This window comes from Aquarana catesbeiana, linkage group LG03 (assembly GCF_042186555.1).
Source record: "Aquarana catesbeiana isolate 2022-GZ linkage group LG03, ASM4218655v1, whole genome shotgun sequence".
NCBI classification, from domain to species: Eukaryota; Metazoa; Chordata; class Amphibia; order Anura; family Ranidae; genus Aquarana; species Aquarana catesbeiana.
In genome coordinates, this window is record NC_133326.1 from 342,152,938 (window position 1) to 342,178,304 (window position 25,367).

Here is a 25,367-nt window from a genome sequence, read left to right on the forward strand (position 1 = left end):
CTGGAAGGCACTGAGAAGCCACGCCTATCTCCACCCTGAAGGGGGCCACACCCAGCCCAAAGGCTTACAAGTGATCACGAATATTTTGGCACCCGAAGGGGGAGAAGCTGTGGGAGGCAGGCACACCTAGAAATTTATCACAATTAATATAAATACTATGTAGTTGTTTAAATTTGTGTAATGAATTTGATTCAATTCAAAGAAAAGGAAGTGATTATCAAAAGAAAAAAAGAAAAAACGAAGAACTATTACTATAAATTAAATTACTATATTTTTACAATCATTTGTTGAGACTCTCAATTGTTTCTTTTTTAGAGTGGGACACTTTGAGCCTAGAATATTGCATCTTTTCACAATATTCTAACTTTCTGAGATTGTGGATTTGGGGTTTTCATAAGCTGTAAGCCATAATCATCACAATTATGACAAATCACGGCTTGAACTATCTTGCTTTGCATGTAATGAGTCTATCTCATATATTAGTTTCACCTTTTAAGTTGCATTAGTGAAATAAATTCATTTCTGCACGATATTCTAATTTTTCGAGTATCACCTGTAGCTGCTGCAGACTTAAACAGGAACTGTTTTGTGGGAAGCCTTGGGAACATTTAGCAAACAGATAAATATACTATTTAAATACACACTTTTTAAACTGTCAAAGGATTTGTATTTGTGGTCATACAGTCTGGAGATTTGCACAGCCCTGCCAGGCAGCAAAGGCAGCCTGTGACCTGACATTTCTGTGCTGCAGGTAAAAGAGAAGTATCGCCAAAGCTTTTTTGGCCATTCTCTTGTGGGTAACAGAGGTGCACTTACATACTTGTGATCCAGAATCAGCTGACAGCAGGCTTCAGACTCTGGAAGGATTCTACCATATCCTGATGCCTGACTGACAGTTGATCCTGGCTCTCAGCCTTGTGCTGCACCCGCTTCCTCTCCAGCCCAGCACTTCAATGAGTGCTGGAGGGGCACAGTGGAGAGCGGTGACTCTCCGCTCAAAGCTGACCGAGTGATCAACTGTCATGTGATTAGTCAGTGCTTGGTCTTAGAGCTAGCGGGGAGAGCTGCAGCATCACATGAATGTTGCAGCATAGAGGTAAGTATGTATGTCTTTTTTAGTAACCCCACACATCTGCTTTAAGCACATACTGTCACCTCCCTGTTCCCAGCCTATAATTGGACAGTAAAAAGTATGAACAGTTTGATGAGGTCATCCCTCTGCTTTCTCCTCCTGTGTGCGTGTTCCTTGACAGATGTTGTGCAGGTAGTGACCAAGTACTGGCCCTCCGTCTCCCAGTTAGAGTGTCTCTGTACTGGGTTACAAGGGGCTAAAATCAAAGCATTTTCCCGTTCTGCCTAGTGACAAGACAGTGATCACAGCTCTCTCTCATCGAGAGCTGTGATCACTGTCCTGTGTGTTGAAGTCCAGTCCCCTAACAGTTAGAATCACTCCCTAGGACACACTTCACCCCTTCACTGCCCCCTAGTGGTTAACCCCTTCTTTGCCAGTGTCATTTACACAGTAATCAATGCATTTTTATAGCATCGATCGCTGTATAAATTACAATGGTCCCAAAATAGTGTCAAAAATGTCCGATGTGTCCGCCATAATGTCGCAGTCCCAAAAAAAATCGCCGCCATTACTAATAAAAAATAATATAATAAAATAAAATAAAAATGGCATAAAACTATCCCCTATTTTGTAGACGCTATACATTTTGTGCAAACCAATCAATATACGCTTATTGCGATTTTTTTTTTTTTTTTTTTTTTTACCAAGAATATGTAGAAGAATACATATTTGCCTAAACTGATGAAAACATTTTTTTTTATATATATTTTTGGGGGATATTTATTATAGCAAAAAGTAAAAAATATAGAATTTTTTTCAAAATAGTCGCTCTTTTTTTTGTTTATAGCGCAAAAAATAAAAACCACAGAGGCGATCAAATACCACCAAAAGAAATCTCTATTTGTTGGAAAATAAGGACATCAATTTTGTTTGGGTACAACGTTGCATGACCGCGCAATTTTCAGTTAAAGCGACGCAGTGCCGAATCGTAAAAAGTGCTCTGGTCAGGAAGGGGGTAAAATCCTCCGGGGCTGAAGTGGTTAAAGTCTATGGAACACGAACATGAAAAATCAAAAGTGCTCATTTTAAAGGCTTATATGCAAGTTATTGTCATAAAAAGTGTTTGGGGACCCGGGTCCTGCCCCAGGGGACATGTATCAATGCAAGCGAGCAGTGATTTTTTTAATTCTTAAAGTGAAACAATAAAAATGAAATATTTCTATAGTATGCCTGTAAAGTGGTGCATTTTTCCCGTGTTTAGAACAGTATCGCAGCAAAATGGCATTTCTAAAGGAAAAGTTGTCATTTTAAACTGATCGCTGCTGTATTGAATTGTCGGGTCTCGGCAATATAGATAAAACTCATTGAAAAAATTGGAATGGGGTCCCCCCCACAGTCCTTTACCAGGCCCTTTGGGTCTGGTATGAAAATTAAGGGGAACCCTGAACCAAAAATTAAAAAAAAAAAAATTGCGTGGGGGTCCCCCCAAAATCCATACCGGGCCCTTCAGGGGAACCCTGCGCCAAATAAAAAAAAAATGGTGTAGGGGCCCCCTACAGAACACCTCCCCTCTCCTAATCTCCATAACACATGGGGAGGAGCAGTTTTGTTATCTGAACTGTGGAAAGAACTGGGCAGGGCTGACAACACTAGTAGGGTTTTCAGTGAAGCAAAGGCACTGTGTTCTCAGCTCAAACAGAATGTTAGAAGCATACTGCTTTCCAGCAGATAAATTGATATTTTTTGTACTCCCAGCTTTTAAAAAAAATGTGCATGTATTGCACAGATGTACTGGGAAAAGTGCCATAAATCTAAAGACACACAGCAAAACCTAAAGCCCAACTCTAGGAAGAGTAAAAATTTTCCCTTGCAATCCTCAGCTACCCTAGTAGATGGCACTCCCTTATGCTCCTCTGCATCCTCATGACCAAGGTAGGGCTAGGCTTCTGCATCAGTTTTGATGACACCGGAGAGTATCTGAATGTTGGAGTGTAGATGTTACGAATGTCACGTCTACCTCAATGCAGGTGGTCAGACACTATAGCTAGCTACTGTGTGCTTTACCTATAGCAGCCCTGTTTCCCTTAAGACAAGCAGGCCTACCAGTACTAGGTTGCCCCCAGAACTTATACACAATGCTATATTGCCTGGCCACCACACTAGAGCAGACGTGAGCAGAGCAAACAGACTACTTTCAGTTTAGCAGACAGATAGCGTGGTTCTAAGATGATCCAGGTAATAAGGCAGGCTGAGTTCAGGGAATAGTTCAATATCCAATCCGGGTCATACACAGGGAAATCCAACAGCAAGGCAGACAAATGGAAGGCTTGAACAGGAACAATGCAGGTAACTGTCTCTCTATCACAAGCAAGGAATAGAGTGTTCAGTTTGCTTACAGTATCTCACAAAAGTGAGTACACCCCTCACATTTTTGTAAATATTTTTATTATATCTTTTCATGTGACAACACTGAAGAAATTACACTTTGCTACAATGTAAAGTAGTGAATGCACAGCTTGTATAACAGTGTCAATTTGCTGTCTCCTCAAAATAACTCGGCACACAGTCATTAATGTCTAAACCGCTGGCAACAAAAGTGAGTACACCCGTAAGTGAAAATGTCCAAATTGCACCCAATTAGCTATTTTCCCTCCCCGGTGTTATGTGACTCATTAGTGTTACAAGGTCTCAGGTGTGAATGGGGAGCAGGTGTGTTAAATTTGCTGTTATCGCTCTCTCACTCTCTCATACTGGTCACTAGAAGTTCAACATAGCACCTCATGGCAAAGAACTATCTGAGGATCTGAAAAAAAGAATTGTTCCTCTACATAAAGATGGCCCAGGCTATAAGAAGTTTGCCAAGACCCTGAGACTGAGCTGCAGCCAAGACCATACAGCGGTTTAACAGGACAGGTTCCACTCAGAACAGGCTTAGTCATGGTTGACCAAAGAAGTTGAGTGCACGTGCTCAGCATCATATCCAGATGTGTTCTTTGGGAAATAGACGCATGATTGCTGCCACCATTGCTGCAGAGGTTGAAGGGGTGGGGGGTCAGCCTGTTGGTGCTCAGACCATACGCCGCACACTGCATCAAATTGGTCTGTGTGCCTGTCATCCCAGAAGGAAGCCTCTTCTAAAGATGATGCACAAGAAAGCCCGCAAACAGTTTGCTGAAGACTAAGGACATGAATTACTGGAACCATGTCCTGTGGTCTGAGGTGACCAAGATAATTGAGGGAACCATGAATGCCAACATGTACTGTGACATACTGAAGCAGAGCATGATCCCCCTCCCTTCGGAGACTGGGCCGCAGGGCAGTATTCCAACATGATAACGACCCCAAACGCACCTCCAAGACAACCACTGCCTTGCTAGAGAAGCTGAAGGTAAAGGTGATGGACTGGCCAAGCATGTCTCCAGACCTAAACCCTATTGAGCATCTGTGGGGCATCCTCAAATGGAAGGTGGAGGAGCGCAAAGTCTCTAACAACCACCAGCTCCGTGATATCGACATGGAAGAGTGGAAGAGGACTCCAGTGGCAACCTGTGAAGCTCTTGTGAACTCCATGCCCAAAAGGGTTAAGGCAGTGCTGGAAATTAATGGTGGCCACACAAAATATTGACACTTTGGGCATTTTCACTTAGGGGTGTACTCACTTTTGTTGCCAGCGGTTTAGACATTAATGGCTGTGTGTTGAGTTAATTTGAGAGGACAGCAAATTTACACTGTTATACCAGGTGTACACTCACTACTTTACATTGTAACAAAGTGTCATTTCTTCAGTGTTGTCACATGAAAAGATATAAAAAAAAAATATTTACAAAAGTATGAGGGGTGTACTCACTTTTGTGAGATACTGTATATCAGGTGACTGATTAGATCAATCATCTTGCAGGTGAACACAGACAGGGGAAAAGCAACAGCCAACACCTGGGTGCTGGAATGAAGAACAGGGGCACTAAGTGATCATGACAGTAGGGGAGACGAGGCTGTGGGGACCAGTCTTGCAGTGCAGAGGATCAGGTAAGTGAAACTGCTTTTCACATTTTCTTAGACATAAATGGCCATGTAACCTTTGCAGTACGAGGGCGCCCCACTACAAAGAAGAATTTTTACTTTCCCTGAGTTCAGCTTTAGCATTTTCCAAGTATTGATCTGAAAGACTAGGTAGCCAGACTTGGCAAATTCATACAGGAGAGATAGAATGAAGCATTAAATCCAAATAAATACAGAATGCATCTCATAGAATGCAGTCACTGTTCAGCCAACAATTTTCTACCCAACCCAAATTGACTTTGGTGGTGTTGACAGGGCTCGCACTTCGGTCAAATCAGCATGAATCATCCAAAATTTGAGCTGTGTATGGCCATCCTAAATTACTTAATTATCAGCAGATGTGCAACAATTTAGAGCATGAAGAATATGAAATTTGCATAGCTGGATCAGATGATATTGTCTGTAATGGCTAACTGTAGGATATCACAAGAAAATAAATATATACAGTATATATAAGGGTTTGGTACTTTTTGTCAGCCTAATCAAGTTTTATGATCTTTTTTGGAAGCTCTGTACAATGAACTTGGATGATTTTATGTACTACGAGGGGCGTTCAAGTAAAACCTGGTCTTTTGAGTTTATATAATAAAAGATTATACCTGTAAAATGAAAAGTCCCAGTTTGACTTGAATGCCCCCCTTATTAGTGGGTGTGGATACTAGTTTATTTTTGTATACACCTGAAAGGTCCTTCCACATATGCATTCTAAATATTTTTCATATACTAAGGTGATGATGGTGCATCACAGCAATGAATAACTGCTCTGTACTGTTCTGGGAAATAAGAGACTACAGATAATACAGCAGTGTAAAATTATCCAGCAGTGGGACAATTTTTAATAAGCAGGGCTAGGCCCAAATTTACTAGCGTCAAAGAGCTTGGGCTGGTGCTTGAATGCAAGAGTTAAGATACTGCAGAGGATACCACAGTGAAAAATTAGCCAGTATCGAAACAGTTTTAATCAGGAATAAAAGGGCCTAACTGGGGTATGCCTATCTTTTGTTATCTTTAGTGATAATGGGGTGAAGTGAGTGATATAATGTAATGTGGTTTAGGTACACACTGTTCTTGCACTAGTCAGTAAAAAGTGAATGTTTCGCTTTAAGCGCTCCAAACTTAAAAAAAAGACCCCATCGACATAAGAGGTAAAAAAAAAAAAAAAAAAAAAAAAAAAAAACTAAATAAATTAAAACCCCTGAAGCAAAATCCTACTTTAAAAGAGCAGGAAACCCCTGAAACAAAATCCTGCTTTAACCCAAAAAAAGGCCTATTAACGTAAAATAAAGACCAATATACTCCCAAAATACATGAAATGCCCAACATGCCAACTCATATGAAATAAAGGCCAATATACTCTTTTTGAAAGGGAAGCCTTCAGAAAAAACAAAAAGTTTGCTATGGATGAGACAGCAGCTACAAGTGTCTGCTGACCTCAAATCAAGCACAAAAAAAGGCCAGAATAATAAGAACAAAAATGCAAAGGGATTGATTTAACAAAGAACTAGCCATCAGAATTAGGGTCGGTTCACACATGGGCAACACGACTTTAGCGCGACTTTGTACCGCGACTTCAACGCGGCTTCAGCGCGACTTTAGCGTGACTTTATCGCGACTTCAGCGCGACTTCGGCAAATTACGAGGCGACTTGAAGTCGCCTCCATGACAGGCGACTTTGCCTGTGGCCAATCACCTCTCTGGGAGGGAGGGGGGGAGGGAGGGGTTTTCTCTGCAAAGTCGCTTGACTTTACAGAGAGATCCGACTTGCAGGCGACTTACATTGAGTTGAATGGGTACAAGTCGCCTACAAGTCGGATAGAAGTAGTACAGGAACCTTTTCTGAAGTCGGAGCGACTTCAGTAGTGTCAATTAAGACGCTCCCATTGCCTACCATGTTAATCTAAATACAAAGCGACTTGGGGCGACTTGAGGGCGTACAAGTCGGATCCCAAGTCGCCCCAGTGTGAACCGACCCTTAAAGTACAGTTTCCTAACTGCAGTGTTCATTTTGACATCAAATTATGAAGATGTTTTAGTCTTATTTTAGTCTTTTGACTAAAATGTCATTTTAGATTTGGTTGTATTGGTTGTCACCTGAATTGTTTTCGTTTTAGTCATCTAAATTGTTTTCGTTTTAGTCGTATTTTAGTCATCTGAATTGTTTTCGTTTTAGTCGTATTTTAATCAACTAAAAACTCCAGTACATTTTAGTAAACTAAAATCTAATGGGTTTAGTTAAATTGTAATGCATGATTTAAGAATTTCTCTAACATTGCCAAACTCATTATGTACTCCTGGAGTAAAAATCTAATAACATGGTTTTATTTATGGCATTAAAGCCGAGTTGCGCCTGGGTAAAAAAAAATCAAAAGTCAGCAGTTACAAATACTGTAGCTGCTGACTTTTAATATAAGGACACTTACCTGTCCTGGTAGCCTGCAATGTCGGCACCCGAAGCCGACCCGTCCCTTAGCTCCGGGTTCAGGCGTCGGTATCATCACTAAGGGAAACAGGAAGTGAAGACATTACGTAGTTCGCCACACATCTAGTTTGCCACGATCTTTCCCCAGAAGTGGGAGCAGATACCTGGATTTGACAGCTCCCCCCTGATTAGTACCGGGGGGGGGGGGGGGATCTGATTTGCGGAAGTTCCATTTATGGGTGGAACTCCGCTTTAAAGTTTGAACATGCATTACAGATACAGATTTAGCCCTTTGTGATATATAACGTCAAACCATAAATTTGCTTTGTAAACAAACAAAAATATTGCCTTTTGACAAAAAGAAGTGTAGCACTAACTCATGGTGGAGCTGCTAGTTTAAGCGGGTCTGTTACCTTCACCTTGCTTCCCTTGGTTTTACCGGCACTGGGTCTAGGGGTTCAGTTGAGTTTACCTCTGGACGACACACGCACCAACACTGGAGTACGTTTTCAATGCTTTATTGAACAAACAAACTTTGGGAAGTAGCAGGAAAGAGGCGGAAAAGGAAACTTTCAGGAGAAACTCAAATATCTTCTTATAGAACCTTAGTAACTAATGTCCCGGTAGAATTTAGATAATTAGGTGGAATGCGCTCCCCTCGTGGGACACACTCCTTGCTCGTCTGGATAGGCCTCTCTCACTGGTCTAGCAGCCAGCACGCAGCACGAATCAAAAGTCTCTGCCACAGACTTGTTTGGGGGGTAAATCCGTACGATCCTCTGCCACAGGATGTATCAGATTTTTCTGCAGTGAAAGTCAGTCACAGTGCCTGAACCTTTAAGCCGAACCGGCAACACTATGCTGTATGGTCACTTCTTTTGGATATGTCCTTCGACCGAGTCACCAGGCCCCTCTATAGACAAGCACGCTGCGTGATCCCTCCAAGACGGGTCCTCCCCTGGGCTCTCCTCGGTCGTCCAGCTTCGTCACACAGGACCAACAGCTCAGGACCATTCCTCGGCCGCGGTGGTAGGCCCCAGACAAGCCTCTGGGCCCACCCCTGCGCTGCAGCATCGTTAGCCTCCCGATCGGAGACCCACGAGGTAGCTCCTTAACGCATACCTGTCGGCCAGGAGGGCCAGCAAGTGGCTATAAAAACGCGACCCTAGAACATGGCGTCTGTCCCATGAATACCCTCATCCCAGAATGCAACTCGGAGGACCATCTCCACCGAGCTTGTCTCCGAGACAGAGGAGCATCTATACACTTCGACACGTTGCCTTTCCAACACCAACCAGTGGTAACAGCGACACCCACTGGTCAGCACAGAAACACACACAACGTCAGCCAAGCTGGAACAGAGGCGAACTTTTAACCTTCCTATCACACAATTTACTAAATTTACCTAACCTGCGGTAGATTGTAAATCTACCAGCGCTACATACTCACCTCACTATAATAGACGTTGTCCCCAACGTCTGTCTCAAACACAGTAACAGTAACTCTCAAGCCTGAGAGTAGCATTTGAGTTTCTCATAACTTTAGATAGGCAAAGAGAGAGAAAAAAGGACAGTTTGAAGACATTATGAAACTTATATCTTATAAAACATTATGTTCACAGCCGCGAACAAAACCACAATATAATTTTACACATCCTCACTAACTAGCTGAAAAGCCTCCCAGCTATACATATGATCCGATGATCCCTGAAAAGGAAACACATTTAAACACACATATATACATTCTGCGCAACACCAGGAGCAAAGCCTCATTTAGAATGAGACTCTCTTCCTATTAATTATATAAAAAAAAATATATACTTTTGAAGTCCATCCCTGCATAAGAACTCTTTCTGTAAAAGAAATCCGGCTAGCAACAGAAGTCCTTGGATTAATACACAGAAAAGGATCTGTAAATCTTGACCACGCAGATCTCTTTACCCTGCCGCTATCTAACTAAGTAACTTCAAAGTGATAGTGTCCATAATCACCAGTAAAACCGAGGATCTGGCAAAGTCACATATTTTCCTTCTTTATCCACAGTGGTAATAAAATACACAGCATTGTCTTTTCCCGGTCTGCAGATTACCACTTTATCAGCATAGATATGCCGACCATAGTTCCAATGTACAAAGCATCTGTTGAAACATTCATCCATCTGGACAGAACATCCAGTCTTTCTAAAGGGCTTAGGCACAGACAAGTAGTCCCAAATAGCGTCACTATACCAAAGCTCCCTATTAGCTTCAATCTCCCGCATTACATCCAGAGGCACATAGGGGAACTCCAGTCCATACTGTGCAGCCACACGCTTGTTTAACATCCTTTGCAAGCGAGCAAGTTTTGGCAAAGGTCTGTCTCTCCCCATACCAGGCGGTACAAAGGAATCCAATGACTTTTTCACCATAGACCCAGCCGGTGTCTGTAGCGAATCAATAACTTTTGACAAAGTCCCAGCAACAGCACTGTGCGTCTCCACACAGGGTGACGTCTTCCCAGAACTCATGGCAGTCCATTCAGGAAGGGTCATTGTGGAGGCAACATCCTCGCCTTGGGACCACAATAGCTCTTGCGACATGGTCTCTGCCACAGACTTGTTTGGGGGGTAAATCCGCACGATCCTCTGCCACAGGAATTATCAGATTTTCTCTGCAATGAAAGTCAGTCACAATGCCTGAACCTTTAAGCCGAACCAGCAACACTATGCTGTATGGTCACTTCTTTTGGATACGTCCTTTGACCGAGTCACCAGGCCCCTCTATAGACAAGCACGCTGCGTGATCCCTCCAAGACGGGTCCTCCCCTGGGCTCTCCTCGGTCATCCAGCTTCATCACACAGGACCGACAGCTCAGGACCATTCCTCGGCCGTGGTGGTAGGCCCCAGACAAGCCTCTGGGCCCACCCCTGTGCCGCAGCATCGTGGGCCTCCCGATCGGAGGACCACGAGGTAACTCCTTAACGCATACCTGTCGGCCAGGAGGGCCAGCAGGTGGCTGTAAAAACATGACCCTAGAACATGGCGTCTGTCCCATAAATACCCTCTTCCCAGAATGCAACTCGGAGGACCACCTCTACCGAGCTTGTCTCCGAGACAGAGGAGCATCTATACACTTCGACACGTTGCCTTTCCAACACCAACCAGTGGTAACAGCGACACCCACCGGTCAGCACGGAAGCACACACAACGTCAGCCAAGCTGGAACAGAGGTGAACTTTTAACCTTCCTATCACACAATTTACTAAGTTTACCTAACCTGCGGTAGATTGTAAATCTACCAGCGCTACAGAAGTGCAACTTTAAAATAAAAAAACAAAAACAACTGTAAACTCTATTGGCTGTAATGCCATTGCACATATTACCTGAATATATTACCAACAATAAATATCAAGAAAAAAATAAGTAAACTTTTTGTTTTCTTTTAGCAGCTTAGTAGATGCCCCCTACTTGTTTTTATGTGGTAATGCAGTGTTCATTTTGACGTCAAATTTCAATTTCGTTTTAGTCCTAGTCTTTTGACAAAAATACCATTTTAGTTTTAGTCGTATTTTAGTCATCTGAATTGTTTAGGTTTTAGTCGACTAAAATAGTGTTAAATTAGTTGTCGAAAATATTTTAGTTGAGGAAATTAACATAGCCTCACTGAGCTTAATTTTTCCCCTTCCAGTTGTTCAGCTTTACCTATACTTTCCCTACATTAACTTCCAATACACTGACACTATGGCGCTCTGTGCTCTTCCTTTTATAGAAAGGGGATTGGCTTAACCAAAATCACCCTTATGGCCCATACACATGATCAATAAATCGAACGAAAAATACCGCCTTCAAAGCAATCATACGATAATCTTATCATTAGTACACAGCTTTCGAAAGCTGATCACAACAGTTTATCCGTTATTATCCGATGGGATAAGCACGGACATTTTTCTCGTATGATGCCAGATTGTATGATTTTCTTTAATCAGTACAGTTGTCATTTGAAAATACAATACAAATACACTACAACACATTACATCACTTCCGTATTTTTATCCTGTTGCACAAGAATTTTTGTAACTTTAGTAAACTCTTCATTTTCTATATGAGACTAGCATGCAAAAAAAAAAAATGGACGTTCATTCGTCCGATAATTTCATTGTGCATACCAGACATTTTTTGACCACTGTATATGTGCTGGCTATAGTTCAAAAGCCATGCAGTGCTTTATGGTTTAAAGGCAAATCTGCACATGTTGTGGTGCCTAGAGACCGGCACCGAGTCTGCCCAGCTATTTGTTTTAGGAATCTGTCACGTCGCTCTGTTTCTCTATCTCGGCGTGCGTTCCAAGCCTCGATTTGGTACGGGTCCGTAAACAAGAAGTGACGTCCGTAATTACCCAGAAGCCTCTATGCGTTTCACATACACACATTCCTGATGACGCATGTGTGTGCCGGTCTCAGTGCCGGTCTCTAGGCACCACAACATGTGAGTTTGCATTTTATACATTGTAAATACTTACCTTTTAGTCAAGATGAATAAATATTTTATGCATACATGTTGGGCAATGATGGATGTTTATGTCTATGGGATACCATTACGAATATGGAGAAATGAGGAGTACCTAGCGGTAAACTAGCTGGAGCAAAGCAAGGACAGTGGAGTGGTTATCTCAGATGAACCAAAGGCAAAACTCTTTCTAGGCTCTGGTGAGTGGCCATTTTAGAAGGTTGTGGTGGCACATGAATTGGTGAAAAGATCCAGTGTAAAGCACCCATGAAAATTTGAGAATATATATGACAAATGAAAACAGACTTTGGAAATATTATATACTTATGCATTTTTTGATGTTTGGCTCTTTATTGTCACGTTGCACTTTATAGTGGTCTTTGGGAATAATATTGATGTCTTAAGGAGTGATAGTTTGCATCATTTCCTAATATTTGGCACTTTATTGTGACGTTTCACTTTACAGTAAGGTTGGTTTATAGGAAATATACACCATGAGGTTGTTGTATAGGGTTTACACACTGTATTAGTGGTAATATTACACCAGTAAATGTTTGGATCAGCGCAGTTACTCTCTCTTTTTGAATTAAGAGGTGCCTAATCCACCAGGAAGCATTAAAGTGAGAGGGAACTTCATGAAAGTGAATGCAACTGTCTAAAAGAAATTAAAGCAGAAAGATAAACTCAAACAGTGCATTCAACATCAAGGCAGTGAAGAGAAGTCTCCAGAGGATGTGTGGGAGCAGAACATAGGGGCTAGTATTTCAAACTTTGCGGAGGTGATAGTAAGGAGATAGGCAACGTATGAGTGAGAGTAGACAAGGGGATATTCCTGATAGGTTCAAGGGTTGTTTTTTTGCAACGCCGACAGAACCAGGTAGAGGTCTCATAGACCCACTGGAGAATGTGCTGCGGAAGCGATGTGACTAACAGTAAAAATGGTCAGTTGCGCTCATATTATCCTCATATTCCCATAAAAATGAAGGGTAAAAATATGCTTCTAATAATAACACTAAATTCCCATAATAAAGGTAAAAATAAGAATGGTAAAAATAAGAGGTAAAATTCCACTTCTAGTAATAACAGTGAATATTCATTAATAAATTAAATTCAACTAAACTAATCCCACCATAATACATAAATGTGCTCATAAAAAAACGCACAGGTATAAACCTTGCTGTGTATGCACTTTTAAAACAGCTATAAGCTCCTTATAATAAATAAATTAAGTGAAATCTAATTAAATAAAACAAGTAAAATCTGATTATATATATCGTGCTTCCATGAGATGTCTCCAAAAATATAAATATAAATGTGCAAAAATTATATATACAAAGATCCTCCTTTTACTACAAATACTTCATGTGAAGTGTGGATAATTCATCAAGTGTTATATAATTAAACCAAAACAGTGTCAATTAACTCGTGACAATGTTAAAACAAAAGTTGAAATGAAAGTGAAAAAAAGTGTCAAGAATAAATTGTTACTTTTTTACTCCTTGCGCTTCTTCTTTAATGTTAATCACTGCTCCACTCAGATGCCGGACATATGGGGAGAAAAATTAACAATCCATTGCGCAGAAATTAAAAGATTCATTGGATACTATAATTAAGATAGGGTTGATACACTCACAGACTCTTTTTGGATGGGATCGCTTTTTTTATATTGATCAGGCTGCAAACAAGATGCTGGACATCACAAGCTCCTCCTATATGTTACGTCACTGCCACGTGACTTTTTCAAGGATCCTTGAAAAAGTCACGTGGCAGTGACGTAACATGTAGGAGCAGCTTGTGACGTCCAGCATCTGCAGTGTGTGAGTTGGCGGCGGTGGAGGTAGAGCTGTGCCACTGAGCTCTTGTTTGCAGCCTGATCAATATAAAAAAAGCGATCCCATCCAGAAAGAGTCTGAGTGTATCAACCCTATCTTAATTATAGTATCCAATGAATCTTTTAATCTCTGTGCAATGGATTGTTAATTTTTCTCCCCATATGTCCGGCATCTGAGTGGAGCAGTGATTAACATTAAAAAAGAAGCGCAAGGAGTAAAAAAGTAACATTTTATTCTTGACACTTTTTTTCACTTTCATTTCAACTTTTGTTTTAACATTGTCACGAGTTAATTGACACTGTTTTGGTTTAATTATATAACACTTGATGAATTATCCACACTTCACATGAAGGATTTGTAGTAAAAGGAGGATCTTTGTATATATAATTTTTGCACATTTATATTTATATTTTTGGAGACATCTCATGGAAGCACGATATATATAATCAGATTTTACTTGTTTTATTTAATTAGATTTCACTTCATTTATTTATTATAAGGAGCTTATAGCTGTTTTAAAAGCGCATACACAGCAAGGTTTATACCTGTGCGTTTTTTATGAGCACATTTATATATTATGGTGGGATTAGTTTAGTTGAATTTAATTTATTAATGAATATTCACTGTTATTACTAAAAGTGGAATTTTACCTCTTATTTTTACCATTCTTATTTTTACCATTCTTATGGGAATTTAGTGTTATTATTAGAAGCATATTTTTACCCTTCATTTTTATGGGAATATGAGGATAATATGAGCGCAACTGACCATTTTTACTATTTATTGACCTTACTACTCACTTAGTTGCAGCTATATTATTTGGTCATCTCATATTAACCATTTGGTTCTCTTAGTAGTTAATTGCAACCACGTCAGCGCTTGAGCTTTTTTTATATACTTGATGTGACTAACACCCCGTATGAATGTTTTTACCAAAGGATGAAAGATAAGTGGTCTTTTCTTTGGAAAAAGATGGCTAGGAACAAAACCTGACCTTAGAGGGTACTCAAAGCCAAATACTGATCTAGAAATTACAGAATTTGTCCCATGGAAAACTACCTGGGATGGAAGTTGCTGGCTTTACATCAGCTTTCCAAGTGTGATGGTAGACTTCAGAAGAAGTTGGGTCAGTTCGGTACAAAGAGGACCACCAGAACACCCTCCATCTCACTTCTGCAGAGCGGAAGGAGATTGAGTGGGGAAAAGACAGAGATCAGGTTGAACTGATTCCACAGTATCACTGGAGCATCCACTGCAAAGGCCCTAAGGTGTCTTGTCCCAGCGACCAATCTGTCCTGTTTGTTGTTGAACCTAGGTGTTGGGAGGTCCAAGTCTGCCAGCCCCCACCTGCTGCACAGAGCTTGAAAAACCTCAGAGTAATGGAACTATTCTCTAAAGTCCAGACACTGATGATCGAGGAAGTCCGCCTGCCAATTATCCATGCCTGGGATGTGCACTGCAGTCACAGCTGTAACATGCTCTGCCCAAGTGAGAATCAGGTCCACTTGTCTTTGATTTAAACAAACGGTTTATGGTGGTTGTATAATTCTATAGTATAAGCACAGACAAAAGTATCAGAACAGTGGCATAGATACGTAAAGACCCAAAATCATGTAATACTTGTCAAAATGGTGTCTGAATGAATATATCATCTATACAAAGCTTGTCCCTAATAGTTATATAGAAATAATTATACACAAACTACACTGATGCTGAATTTGTCCCAGATTACCCTTACAGCCAGAGAAGAAAATATGACCAACAATAAAAAGAAGCACCAAACTGCAACTTAAAGGGTTGAAAAAATAGAATAGAAAAAAAAACTATTGCAAACACATCCATGTCAACATGGTCACACTCAATATAGGCAGATGAACTACTATTACTACACCAAAAATGCAAAGTTGGCATCTGCATTTAAGAATGAGTAATGTATATACCATAACTGACTGGGATTTAGGGGAAGAAACTCTAGTCTCTGTATGGAAACCAGGGAATTATAGCTCCATATCCACACATGTAAATCCAGGATCCAACAATTTGTCCCAAATTTTATGAAGTTTAGCTAAACAGCCCCTATGAATGTAAAAACATTTTTAGATGAAATATTAGCATTAAAATCTGCTATCAATTGGTTTGCTGTTGACACAGACAACGCTGACATCCACTTTTTAGCAATCACCTTTCTTGCCATAAACAACATCTCTCAGAGAAAGGTTGAATCATACCTATCAAGTTATGTATTTCCCAATATACCCAAGAGACATACAGTACTGTGTAAAAGTTTTAGGTAGGTGTGAAAAAAGCTGTAAACTCAGAATGCTTTCAGAAATAGAAGTGTTAATAGTTTTATTTTTTTTTCAATTAACAAACTGGAAAGCAAATGAACAGAATATAAATCCAAATCAATATTTGGTGTGACCACCCTTTGCTTTCGAAACAGCATCAATTCTTCTAGGTACACTTGCACACAGTTCTTGTAAGAACTCGGCAGGTAGGTTATTCCAAACATCTTAGAGAACTAACCATAGATCTTCTGTCAGTGTAGGCTGCCTCAAATCCTTCTGTCTCTTCATGCCATTCCAGACAGACTCAATGGTGTTGAGATTAGTGCTCTGTAGGGAATAAACCATTGCTTTCAGGACTCTTTGTTCTTCCTTGTCATTGAGATAGTCCTTAATGATATTGGCTGTATGTTTGGGGTCTTTGTCCTGCTACAGAAAAAAATTTGGGACCAAATACACTCCTTCCTGATGGTATGGCATGATGGGTAAGTATCTGCCTGTACAGTGGGTATAGAAAAGAATCAAGCTTTGCAGCCTGAAATGAAGACAGGCACCATTTTTATTTTATCCAGCAGTATTTACTTATAACATCCGAGTGAAAGATATAACACCAACATGTCAGAAAAATCACTGAGTTGGAAAAAGGATCTTCCCCTCTTAAAAATGACATGTAAGCTCAATCAGGTGTAGCTAATCACCTTCTCAATGGCACACAAAGCCATTTGACTTTCAACTGTGATCAGCTGTGGATATTTTGATTAGCTCAGCATGAAAAGAGCTTTCCTGGAGCATTTCACTCCCTGGTAGTGCAACTGAAGCAAACATTCAGCTATGGGTAGCAGGGCTCTGTCAACAGATATCAGGGATAAAGTTGTGGACAGGCACAAGTCAGAAGATGGATAAAAAAAAATGTCAAATGCTTTAGCAATGCCTAGAAACGAAGTGAAGTCTTTAAGTCTATTAGTCTATTTGGTACAACACAGACCCTTCCTGGATCAGAACGTCACTCCAAACTGAATGAAAGAGCCAGGAGAAAACTGGTCAGAGAGGCTACCAAGAGGCCTACAGCAACTCTGAAGCAGTTGCAGAAATTTATGGAAAAAGTGATCAATGTGTGCATGTGAAAACAATATTACAAATTCTTCACAAATGTGGCTTGTATGGGAAGATTGCAAGAAAAGGCCACTCCTCAAGAAAGGCCACATGCAGTCACGACTGAGCTTTGCAAAAAAGCACCTTTAAGGTTCTGAGGCCGCATGAAAAAAGGTGTTATGGTCAGATGAGAATAAAATTAAATTATTTGGCCTCAACATCAAATGATATGTCTGGTGGAAATCCAATAGAGCTCACTATCCACATAACACCATTCCTACAGTAAAGCATGGAGGTGGTTATACCCTGTTATGGGGGTGTTTCTCTGCAGCAGGGACTGGAGCACTTGTCAGGATAGAAGGAAAAATGGATGAGGCAAATTACCGTCAAATTATTGAGGAAAATCTTCTGCCCTCTGCCAGAAAGTTATATATGGGAAAACGGTTTGCCTTTGAACATGACAGTGACTCAAAGCACACAGCAAAAATGACCCCACAGTGGTTGAAGGAGAAAAAGGTGAATGTCCCTGCATGGCCTAGTCAGTGCCCAGAATTAAACCCCATTGAAAATCTGTGGAATGACTTGAAGACTGCAGTTGTCTAGATGTGCAAAGTTAGAATGTTAGTAGAGACCTATCCCAACAGACTAAAGGCTGTAATTAAAGCAAAAGGTAGTTCAACAAAATACTTAGACCCCTTTCACACCGGGGCGGGGGCGGCGTCGGCGGTAAAGTGCTGCTACTGTTAGCGGCGCTTTACCGTCGGTATTCGGCCGCTAGCGGGGCGGTTTTACCCCCCACTAGCAGCTGAGAAAGGGTTAAAAACCAGAGGCGCTTTGCCGGCGGTATAGCCACGCTGTCCCATTGATGTCAATGGGCAGGAGCGGTGAAGACTGCTCCGAAGATGCTGCTAGCAGGACTTTTTTTTCCCGTCCTGCTAGCGCACCGCTCCAGTGTGAAAGCCCTCGGGACTTTCACACTGGAGAGACAGCAGCAGCTGTTTCGGGTCGGTTTACAGGCACTATTATTAGTGCAATAGCGCCTGCAAACCGCCCCAGTGTGAAAGGGGACTAACACAGGGGGGGGGGGGGTGATCCTTTTTCCAACTCAGTGATTCTGCCTTTGATTTATTTAAATTTTTTTCTGACATGTTGGTATTATATCTTTCACTTGGATGTTTTAAAAGTTACACTGAGTAAATACAGCTGGATTAAACAAAAACTGTGTCTGTCTTCATTTCAGACTGCAAGGCATCAAAATGTGATTTTAAAGTGGAGTGATTCTTTTCTATACCCACTATGTTTCTCAGCATTGAGGACATTACTGATCCTGACCAAATCTCCAACTCCATTTGTAGAAAGGCAACCCGAAACGTGTTAGGAACCTCCACCATGCTTCACTGTTGTCTGCAGAAACTCATTATTGTACCGCTCTCCAGGCAAATAAATTGCCTCCTGCTACAGCCAAATATTTAACATTTTGACTCATCAGTCCAGAGCACCTGCTGCCTTTTTTCTGCATTCCAGTTCCTTTGTTTTTGTGCATAGTTGAGTTGCTTAGCCTTGTTTTCATGTCTGAGGTATAGCTTTTTGATCGCATTTCTTCCATGAAGACAACTTCTGGCCAGACTTCTCCAGACAGCGGATGGGTGTACATGGGTCCCACTGATTTCTGCCAGTTTTGTGCTGATGGCACTACTTGACAGCTTCTAATGTCGAAGGGACGTACATTAAGCATGATGTGTCTTTCTTCTGCCGCATTAAGTTTACTTGGCCTACCATGGCATCTGTGGTTCTCAGTGTTGCCCGATGAATGATGTCCTCAATGCTGAGAAATACAGGCAGATATATTATGCCATACCATCAGGGAGGCATGTGATTGGCCCCAAATGTATTTTGCAGCAGGACAATGACTCCATACATACAGCTAATGTCATTAAGAACTATCTTTAGTGTAAACAAGAACAAGGAGTTATAGAAGTGATAGTTAGGCCCCATCAGAGCCCTGATTTTAGCATCATCAGGCCTGTCTGGTATTACATGAAGACACAGAAGGATTTGAGGAAGCATTCCTCCACGGAGATCTGTTGTTAGTTTTCCAAGATGTTTTTTCTCATTAATGTACACACAGCACCCCATATTGACAGAAAAACACAGAATTTTTGAAATTGTTGCAGATTTATTAAAAAAGAAAAACTGAAATATCAAATGGTCCTAAGTATTCAGACTGGTGCTGTCCATTTCTTCTGATCATCCTTGAGATGGTTCTACACCTTCATTTGAGTCCAGCTGTGTTTGATTATACCGATTGGACTTGATTAGGAAAGCCACACACCTGTCTATATAAGACCTTACAGCTTACAGTGCATGTCAGAGCAAATGAGAATCATGAGGTCAAAGGAACTGCCTGAAGAGCTCAGAGACAGAATTGTGGCAAAGCACCGATCTGGCCAAGGTTACAAAAAAATTTCTGCTGCACTTAAGGTTCCTAAGAGCACAGTGGCCTCCATAATCCTTAAATGGAGGACGTTTGGGACGACCAGAACCCTTCCTAGAGCTGGCCATCCGGCCAAACTGAGCTATCGGGGGAGAAGAGCCTTGGTGAGAGAGGTAAAGAAGAACCCAAAGATCACTGTGGCTGAGCTCCAGAGATGCAGTCGGGAGATGGGAGAAAGTTGTAGAAAGTCAACCATCACTGCAGCCCTCCACCAGTTGGGGCTTTATGGCAGAGTGGCCCGACGGGAAGCCTCTCCTCAGTGCAAGACACATGAAAGCACACAAGGAGTTTGCTAAAAAAACACCTGAAGGACTCCAAGATGGTGAGAAATAATATTCTTTGGTCTGATGAGACCAAGATAGAACTTTTTGGCCTTAATTCTAAGCTGTATGTGTGGAGAACACCAGGCACTGCTCATCACCTGTCCAATACAGTCCCAACAGTGAAGCATGGTGGTGGCAGCATCATGCTGTGGGAGTGTTTTTCAGCTGCAGGGACAGGACGACTGGTTGCAATCGAGGGAAAGATGAATGCGGCCAAGTACAGGGATATCCTGGACAAAATCCTTCTCCAGAGTGCTCAGGACCTCAGACTGGGCCAAAGGTTTACCTTCCAACAAGACAATGACCCTAAGCACATAGCTAAAATAACGAAGGAGTGGCTTCACAACAACTCCGTGACTGTTCTTGAATGGCCCAGCCAGAGCCCTGACTTAAACCCAATTGAGCATCTCTGGAGAGACCTAAAAATGGCTGTCCACCAACGTTTACCATCCAACCTGACAGAACTTGAGAAGATCTGCAAGGAGGAATAGCAGAGGATCCCCAAATCCAGGTGTGAAAAACTTGTTGCATCTTTCCCAAAAAGACTCATGGCTGTATTAGATCAAAAGGGTGCTTCTACTAAATACTGAGCAAAGGGTCTGAATACTTAGAACCATGTGATATTTCAGTTTTTGTTTTTTAATAAATCTGCAAAAATGTCAACAATTCTGTGTTTTTCTGTCAATATGGGGTGCTGTGTGTACATTAATGAGAAAAAAAATGAACTTAAATGATATTAGCAAATGGCTGCAATATAACAAAGAGTGAAAAATTTAAGGGGGTCTGAATACTTTCCGTTCCTACTGTATATAACTATCAATGCTCCGCGCAGAGACCACTGCCTGTGGAAGGGAATTCAACATCCTTGCCGCTCTTACAGTAAAGAACCCTCTATGTAGTTTAGGTTTAAACCTCTTTTCTTTTCATTTTAATGAGTGGCCACGTGTCTTGTTAAACTCCCTTCCGCAAAAAAGTTTTATCCCTATTATGGGGTCACCAGTATTGAATTTGTAAATTAAAATCATATTCCCTCTCAAACATCTCTTCTCCAGAGAGAATAAGTTCAGTGCCGGCAACCTTTCTTCTTAACTAATGTCCTCCTTACCCTTTATTAGCTTTGTTGCCCTTCTTTGTAATTTCCAGTACATCCTTCCTGAGGACTGGTGCTGTCAAGTCTGTAGTGTGAGGCCGGGTTGCTGAGAGGGCGTCCCTTGCGGATGAGTGCAGCGCTCCCCTGGAATTGATACAGGGGATATGATGCCCAAAGGTGCATGGGTTGCCAGAAATGCTGCAGGTTAGCTGGTTGGCAGTAGGTAGCTGGAGTGCGTTATGGCAGCCGTGCGGAGAGAAGTCTTGAGCACGGAACAGCAGGGTAAACCAGGAACAGGGTCCACAGCCAGGCCAGGGATCAGGTACCAGAAGACAGTCCGAGAGAAGTACAGGAACAAGCCGGGTCATACACAGAGGGCCGAGGATCAGAAAGTAGTCAGCCAAGCCGGGGTCAGAGCGGGGAGATAAGTAGGGTCACGGTTCAAGCCAGGCAGAGGTCAAACCAGGAGACTTCAGAGAATATAAGGCACAGGAACACAAGAAGCTGTTTGATAATCCAGCAAACTGCAGGTGTCAGTGGCGGGTTTAAATAGGCCAGGGGTGTGCCTGCAAGGTCAGGGCACACCGGCGCGCACAGACTGCCGTGGCCTGGCTGTCGCGCATCTGCGCATCTGTCTGCGCATGGAAACTTGTCTGGCGCAACCATGACGGTTACTGGCGGAATTGCCCATAACACGGCCGTTTCCCTGACAGGCGCCCAGAACTGGACAGCATACTCCAGGTATGGCTGGACCAGAGTCTTGTAGAGTGGGAGAATTATTGCATTGTGTTTGAGCTTTGGGGTGCACACCCTAATGAAATAGGCTGCACACACCTCTATTTGGGAGGTATGGTGGTAGATAGAGATGTCAGAAGCAGAGGTTGCAGAGAGCATAACTAGAATACATAGCTGAAAGTCAGGACAGGCAGCAAACAATAGAGTATTCTTGTAAACACAGCCAAGAGTCAGAAACGGCAGCAGACAATTCAATAAACATAGCCAGAAGTCAGTCCAGAAGCAGACATTACAGGAACACACTTGCTGGGAATCAAGCAGAAGAGCAGCACCGGCTATTGAACTTCATTTTTCTCGGCTCGTCGTACTTGTTGTACGTCACCGCGTTCTTGACGTTCGGAATTTCCGACCAACTTTGTGTGACCGTGTGTATGCAAGACAAGTTTGAGCCAACATCCATCGGAAAAAAATATGGATTTTGTTGTCGGAAAATCCTATTGTGTGTACAGGGCAATAAAGTACCCAGCCCATGTTTTTGGCACTAATGACTTTTTGATGCTCTCTATACCAAGCTTGGATCACATTCCACAAGTATTTTGTGCATTGTAAACATTCCTCGTCTGCATCTAGGTACAACCTCACACTTCTGCCTGGCAGCACTAGAGTCACTCCAAAGACATGCTGGTAGGTTAATTGACACCTGTCTAAATTGGCCCTAGTATGAATGAATGTGAGTTAGAGCCGGTTCACACGGGGGCGACTTGTCAGGCGACCTAGCCGCCTGACAATTCGCCTCCCATTCTGTACAATGGAACCGTTCTATCGTCGCTCCGACTTAGAAAAAGGTTCCTGTACTACTTTGGGGGCGACTTGAGGCGACTTGCATAGACTTCTATACAGAAGTCGTTTTGCAAGTCGCCGTGGCAGTCGTGTGCAGGTCGCCTCGGTGAGGCGACCTGCAAGTCGTGCCGCCCCTAGTGTGAACCGAGCCTTAGAGATCTTAGACTGTGAGCTTCTTGAGAGCAGGGACTGAGGTGAATGAATAATACACAAGGAGCCGCTAACTTAATTTGGATTCTCTGATCTCCGCCTCAACTCCAAGAATGACCTCAGCCCCTCTGATACACCTGGTTAAATAAAATTACTGCAAAGACATTTAAGGACACATGTGATAAATACCATTATCCTGGCTGTGGATTATCACCAAAAATAGACACACACCTGGTAGTGATAAACAAGTTGAATATATTAGCACGGTTTAAAGCATATGGAAACTTACAACACTGTTAAACTTTGCTACAAACAACTAATACATCTGAAAAGACAACCTTCAATATTTAGCAACTGCAGGTATGGAAAGGGCAGTAGTCTATATGCCCTTAACACAGGCACTGAGAGGAAGGAGATAACACTTGTCAACTTCTCAGCTCCTTCTGGGCCACAAACATCTTTGAGAGCCAAATACTCAAAGAAAAGGGTTGTACAAGTACAGTAAGCACAGTTCTGTAATGTTGCAGGTCCTGACGTGAAGAATACTAGTGTCTTCTGCTAGCAAAGGGTGGAGCCCTTGTTTTAAGAGAAGGTTTAAACAAGCTTGCATGGAGCAGTAATCCTCTAGAATGTTCTGTTAGGTAGAGATTTAAAAGGGCAAACTACTAGAGATGGCAGCTCCAAACAAGCATCCCATGACACTAAAAAGGGAAACTGATGTCTGCACGCAGTGTCAGTATGATGTCAAGAAGAATGTTGGGTTTACACTCACTCACTAGTCCTCTGTGCAATGACACAACGATAGTCCCAGGTGCTGGTTCAGGCTCCTGATGCTCCTAGCAATGTTGTAAGGCACTGGATCTCTTGCTGATGGCCGATCAAGATGATTGGTAGCGAAACTCACAAGGTGAACAGGCAGCGGCTGACCCAATACCCGGATGGGTATTTCAATCCCTGAAAGGGGTGGGTTGCTGTTCTGTCTCTGGGACAGATGGCTAAACCTTCTTATCCCAATAACTTCAGATACCATATTTCTTTGATCTCAGCTTTATTAGAATAAGCCAGGTGAAACTACAAATAACACAAATAGACTACAATAAGTACAATATTGCATACAATACAGCATACATTGCAGAAACAACGATATACAGTACAAGATAAGATATTAAAAACTTACTTTTTAAGTTCCCTAAAGGGTGATGACAATAGATTGAGAAAGACATGCCTTGCTTCCTGCAATGTGTTAAAAAGAATGGTGACTGGTTCACTTCCTGTTAAGATTATACCCAGAATTCCCTGCTTGCTGACAACTTCCTTAATTACACATACATTAAAACAAATAAACAGAACTGCAGCAATACCAAAAAGGAACGCTAGATGGAGCCTGCACACCACATATGATTGTCTTAAGTAAATCACACATTTTGCATGTAAATTTAACAACACAGGTACAAATAAGGTACAAATAATCAGCAAGACATCTGGCGGACAGAACAGTCGCCTCTGCTGAGCTAGGTGGTGCTAGGCTGCTGAGTAGGGTCCCTGGACTAAATAGTGGACCAATGGACCATGTGGCTGTCTCTGCTCCTGGCTCCCCTCAGGCGTCCTCACTCCTCCCTCTCCAGGCAACATTTTATTGGCAGCCTCTGGAAAAGCTTGGCTTTCTCCCCCTCTGATGCTGCCAGAGTCTCCCTCAGTCTCTGTGGTTTTCCTCACACCTGTCACCTAACCACACTCGCTCTCTCTCTCTCTTCCTCTCTCTCTCCTCAGACTGCTCTCCTTATTCTCCTCACAGACTCCTTTTCCCAGGCTTCAGAATATCCCTCCTCCTCTGTTGGGGCACACAGTCCCTGGTGTCAGCGTGTGTCTCTCTCTTCACTCTGGCACCTCAGTTCCTTCCCCTCACACACTCCTTCTCTCCTCACTGTTAAGTGTCACTGTGTCCCAACAAAGGACTTTTTGAGCCTTGTTATCTCCCTCTCTTTTAAGCAATCTTCTCTCATCTGTCTTCTGTCAGCACTCTCTTTCTTTTACCTCAGTACTTCCCTCTATCTTTTGTCCCCTCAGCCAGGGACGATCCTGGCCGGGGTGCACGGGGTGCACCGCACCCCAGTGCTGTCATTTCTCTTTAGAAGAGGGGCGCCGAGCTAGAATCGCCGGCCGCTTGGCCAGCGTCTAGCTGTGGAGCACAGTGACGTCACTCAGGTACGCCGCGGCCGCCCCAGCCTTCAGAGCGCGCCGCGGCCGCCCCAGCATTCCTTGCACGCCACCTCCGCGGCTAGTAAAGAAGCTCGGAGGTCCGCCCACCTCAGCCATCTTCAGACAGCGTGAGCGTGGCTAAGAAGAGGGAGCGGAGCCGGAGCGGCTGCAGCGGACTTGTGCTGGCTGGTCATAAGAAGAGAAGAAGAACAGGAAGAAATCCTCCCGGAGAGAGCAGATCTGCAGCTGCCTGCCTCCCTGTCCCTGCACTGTCTGCACCAGGCGTCCAGGCTG

The 25,367-nt window shown here is 42.5% G+C and overlaps 1 protein-coding gene across 5 annotated transcripts in view; it reads left to right on the forward strand.

The window, feature by feature from the left end:
- Window positions 1-25,367, forward strand: part of LOC141132301 (uncharacterized) — an 85,127-nt gene that overhangs the window by 35,898 nt on the left and 23,862 nt on the right. Inside the window, exon 2 of one of the 5 annotated variants that reach the window (XR_012242879.1) lies at window positions 1,920-2,162. The exons of 3 other annotated variants lie outside the window; for them this stretch is intronic. The gene's annotated coding sequence lies outside the window, so the exon portion shown is untranslated. Of the gene's footprint in view, window positions 1-1,919; window positions 2,163-4,970; window positions 5,099-25,367 lie in introns of those variants that run through there. One more of the 5 variants, XM_073620567.1, reaches the window with a different exon arrangement.